Source organism: Crinia signifera, chromosome 8 (assembly GCF_055691185.1).
Source record: "Crinia signifera chromosome 8, ASM5569118v1, whole genome shotgun sequence".
Lineage (NCBI taxonomy): Eukaryota > Metazoa > Chordata > Amphibia > Anura > Myobatrachidae > Crinia > Crinia signifera.
The window spans coordinates 66,897,279-66,902,569 of record NC_139224.1 but is presented as its reverse complement, the minus strand read 5'-3'; the positions used below and the strand labels follow the sequence as shown (position 1 = coordinate 66,902,569).

The 5,291-nt window shown below is 42.1% G+C and overlaps 1 pseudogene; it reads left to right on the top strand.

Moving 5' to 3' along the window:
* The first annotated feature begins 4,776 nt into the window (after positions 1–4,776).
* LOC146029956 (U2 spliceosomal RNA) lies at positions 4,777–4,983 on the top strand (annotated as a pseudogene).
* Positions 4,984–5,291: the final 308 nt, after the last annotated feature.

The following is a 5,291-nucleotide window of genomic DNA, read 5'->3' as shown; positions in this document are numbered from 1 at the left end:
GCTGCCCTCCTCCATGTACAGGGAAATGACCTATAATATATATCATAACGGTTACCTCTCCCCACACAGACACTACGTTATGGGCATTTCTGAAACTGACACGTGCCCAAAGTGTGGGCACCCGGGCGCGACATTTAAACACTGAAGGTGGGATTGCCTTCTCATTTATCACTTTTGGAAACAGGTGCAGGGATTCTGTCACATACTTACTCAATAGCCTTCCCCTGACATCGGAATGGGCCCTGCTGGGTGCGTTCCCTCCCAACACACCAATATTACCTGATTCCAAAAAAATGATGTTTATCATCTCAGCAGTAGCCCGCAAATGTATACTGCATCAGTGGATCCATGCGGACCCCCCATCCGTTCAATTATTCAGGGCTAAACTCTTTCACGTCTTCCACATGGAATGGATAGAGACGTCACTTCAGAAGGAGGAACGTACGGAATTTTTTTTTTAAATATGGGAGGGTTTTATTGATTCGTTTATCAGGCGATCTTAAAGCACAAATTGATAAGTGTTTCAGAACTACACAGTGGTATGAAACAAGGAATCTCTTAGGAGATGCCCCCATCAATCTTTCAGCAAGTCTTCCATGCACAGTGGGGTTCCTTGAGACGTGTCTGGTTACAAATCTACTTGCAGAATGTATACCAAAGAAATGTTGTTAATCAGAATGCACTTTATTGAAACTTATATTCTGTTACACTTTTTTTTTCATTGTCGTAACAATAACCAACACAGTTTGCTGATTGTACTGTTTTGATTCTCAATCCTAAATAAAAATAATAATAAAAAAGCTATACACAGTACCCTGTAAGCTAGTACTAGCCATATATTGCAATGACATAGGCAGGAAGCCTATATGGTACAGATAACACAGCATACCTCTGACAAGCAGAGATAGTGTTAAAGCTATACACAGTAAGCTAAGTACTAGGCATATATAGCAATGACATAGGCAGGCAGCCTATACGGTACAGATAACACAGTATACTTCTGCCAGGCAGTGATCGGCCCTTATTCTGGTTGGTGCGGTCGAGCCGCATATGCGGCTCCGACCGCACCAGACGAATCCCCGCCCACCCTACGGATCGCCACGGCCGTCCGTACACGGACGGCTGGCGATCCGCATAAAAATGGTGGAGGCTACGCCTCCACCATGGTGGGAGCTGCCCCCTGCATTCGATGGTCGTCGACCATCGAAGGCAGGTCCGCACGCCGCGGCAGCTCCCGCAAGCTGAGACCACACGGACAATCGTCCGTGTGGTAGCTTGTATGGGGGCTGAAAGCTGACATCCGGCGACGTCAGCTTTCCGCCCCCATGAGTTGCGTCATGGCCTCATTACCATGCGTACGCCCCGCGTTTGCATGGGAACGCCCATGAAACGCGGGGCGTACACATAGGGAAATGAGGGCATGATGCCTCTCACGCCCCTATACGCCCCCTTTGCGGCGGACGAAATACGTCTGCGGCGAAGGGGGCTGCACATGCGCAGATTCACCTCTGCGCATGTGCAGAGTAAAAACATCGGCGGTACGGCCGCACGCGGGCCGTACCGATCCGATCAGAATAAGGGCCATAGTGTTACACAGTACACAAATAAATCTTTTCATATATAAAACAATTCCCTTTCTCTCTCTTGCTTTCCCTATATTTGTGACTAATCATTGAATTAAATTGCATAAAACTTATTACTTGCTTGCTATATCTATTAAGTAATCATGCCAATACAGGACACGCTATTAAGTAAAATATATATAATTTCTATGTATGTTTTTTTTTTTTTTATTATTCAATTTTCATTTATATATATTTTTTTTTATATTCATACAGGTAAAAACAGCATACAAAACAAAGGAAACTTTACATTATGTACTGGTGTGCTTGGATCATTTATCCATTTCATAAAATTGTACAATTTATTTTGCCCGCGGTCTTCGGCGCTGCCTCAGCGACCTCCACTCTTTACTTTAGTGAATAATTATTTTGCGTTTATCTATGGGGTCTCTAATGACCCTTTATTATTATTATTTTTTTAATCTATAACTTTACTCAGTGTCCTATTATATACAGTGCCTTGTGTTATTTACTATATTGTGCTATCATATTAAATAATTTCTCCTTCCCCCTTCTATAATTCGTATTTAAGGAAGAAGTTTTTTTTCAATAGAGTAATTTTATTATTTTAAAGAAAGGCATTTACATTTCAAAAAGGAATAATAAACAAAAACATCAAGAATAGTTATCTTATGGATAATTCAATGTTATCATAACAATGAACAATGTTACTGTAAAAAAAAAAAATATATATATATATATATAAATACACCCAACACAAAAAAAAAAAAAAAAAAATATATAATAATAATAATAATGTATTAAATACATAAATAAATATAATATATACTGTCCCATCCAACCCTGTTCCTTAAAATGAGAAATATCATCAAGAAAGAATATTTTCCTAGTGAAGTCATATAGTTTTGTAACGACTATTTGGCATCAGTGGCTGCAAATTTAAATAGACAGTTGGACATTAGAGCCATTCAGAATGTATCGGCATAAATTGAGTTAATCCATCGATGCCATACTTTATCATATTTAGACAATTTGCCCCTTAACATATATATATTTTTTTCAATATTTAAGGAAGAAGTTAGTGGAGTTAAACATATAAATAATTCTTTGCCTATAGAATTCTTGTGATGTTCTAGTTTGCAGGTGGGTGTCGCTGTGCGGCGCCGGGTTTCCAACATATTCAAAGCCATAATTATACATACATTTGCACCCAAACATTATATATTTCTTATTTCATTTCCTTACATCTCTCTCCCCCCCCACCCCCCCCCCCCCCCCAGTCCCACTCCCCACCCCTTCTTAGGCTAGCATCTATTTTATACATTATCCCTTTTTATATCTAATCTTTATCCAGTATCCGGTTTTCATTTTCTTATTCTAATCACTTTTACCATTTATTCCATATTAGGTGGAATTTATTTTCAGTTCCCCTTGTCACATGTACATATCTTTCATGGGCAATAGTCTCATCAACCAATGCCACCCACATGGCCCACTCTGGTCCCTCTCCCGCCATCCATTTTCTGGCAATGCATATTTTGGCCAGTGTACATAGGTTGATGAAAAATTGCCTCTCATGCTTTTCTAATGTACCATCCTCTACTATTGCCAGAACGCAGGCTTTCGGTGTACAACAGTTTGAGGGAATACCCTTTGATACTATTGTATTAATAACCTTTGACCAAAATTCAGTCACCCTCGGGCATGTCCATAGCAAATGCCAGAATGTCCCCGAGGGATCCTTACATCTCGGGTAGTTTGCGTTGGTTCTACCCCCGAATCATAGATCATAGTTCCTATGTAACAGATATAATTGAGTCTGCTGAAACCTGACTTGATTGGTGGTTATTTTTACATTGGCCATAGCTTTGCTCCATTCATCGTGTAGGGGGGGGGGGGGATTTTAGAATGCACACCCAATATACATGTGGTGCTATCATGCTGGGACTTGTAGTGGTGCAGATGCACACTCCATATTATTAATCAATCATTAACAGAGGTTCTTGGTATATCAATTGGCCAATAAATATTTGCCCACCAACCAGCTTCACGGTAACCTCATTTCTGGTGGGTCCCTAATACTAAGTTTGGATCTGGGGCGCGGAACCCCAAAAAGGTTGCCAGCATAAGCAAGTCACCCCAGGGCAGCACACAAGTGAAAAAACTAAGCTAGAAGTGTGTTAATATGAAAATAGCAGAAGCTAGAAGTTAAAATGTGTAGTGCTAGAGAAAGTATAATATTAGTGAAAATTAAATAGTGCTAAATAAATGTTAGGGTGTGCCACCCCGAAAGCAACTCGGTTACACCAACCCAAGGGGAGCTGTGCCCCAAATCCATCCCCAAGACGAGCAATAAGTGTCAATTTTTAGGTCTTACCTTCATTGTGCCTACAGTTTGCAGTCTGTGGCTACCAGGGACGAAGCTGGTGAAATAATATTCAGATCAGGTGGGCGGGGTGCTACTCTAAGTTGAAGGAGTCCCAACCTTCAGGTGTACAGGTGAACACAATTTTAGCTTATAGGGGGGGATCTTAGAATGCACACCCAATATACATGATGTGCTATCATGCTGGGACTTGTAGTTCTGCAAAGAAAAACATGGGGTGCAGATGCACACTCCATATTATTAATCAATCAATAACAGTGTGTTAATATGAAAGTAGCAGAAGCTAGAGGTTAAGATGTGTAGTGCTAGAGAAAGTATAATATTAGTGAAAATTAAATAGTGCTAAATAAATGTTAGGGTGTGCCACCCCGAAAGCAACTCGGTTACACCAACCCAAGGGGAGCCGCGCCCCAAATCCATCCCCAAGACTAGCAATAAGTGTCAATTTTTAGGTCTTCCCTTCATTATGCCTACAGTTTGCAGTCTGTGGCTACCAGGGACCAAGCTGGTGAAATAATATTCAGATCAGGTGAGCGGAGTGCTACTCTAAGTTGAAGGAGTCCCAACTTCCAGGTGTCCATTCATCGTGGTAGGCTCTTAACACTTGCAGTCAAAGGGGCCATTTTTATATATTCTCCTGTTTGAGTTTTTATATATTATTACCAGCGCTAGGGTTCTCTAGAGTGTGGGTCACCACTCTTCTTGATACCAATCCTTACACAGTACACAGCCAGCTTTTAATAGACATACAATGCAGTGATAAAAACAGGCAGCCTATATGGTACAGATAATACAGTATACTTCTGACACGCTTCTCGGCCTTTTGGCTAAGATCAAGTGTAGTATCTGTTCTTATCAGTGGGTATGGACTGGCCTCTGGCAGAGAATAGAGAAAGGCTGGACTGAGTAGCTGCTCTGATGGGCGGAGGGTGTGGGACCCCTCTTTTTTGCCTCGGAGTGGTGAAAAGTCTGGCTGAGTACCTTCACCTCTGCCAGTGGTAGGAGGTGTTGTTTCCGTAAACCCACTGGTGAGAGGGGGGGAGAAACACTGGGCCTAGTAGTTTGACTCTCTTGACGGGGTTCGTAGCCCCCGAAGGATGAGACAGCGAAAGGCTCAGTCTAGTATCCATTCCCAAGGAGCGGAGAAAGGCTGGGACTGAGTAGATGGCTCCTGTTCCAGAGGTTCGTAGCCTCTGATGGGGAGACCGCGAAAGGCCCAGCTTAGTACCTTAACCTTGGGATCGGAGAAACACTGAGACTGAGTAGATTGCTCTTCCGAGGGGGTTGCAGCCCCTAAGGGAGTCTTTCGAAAAGCCCAGTGG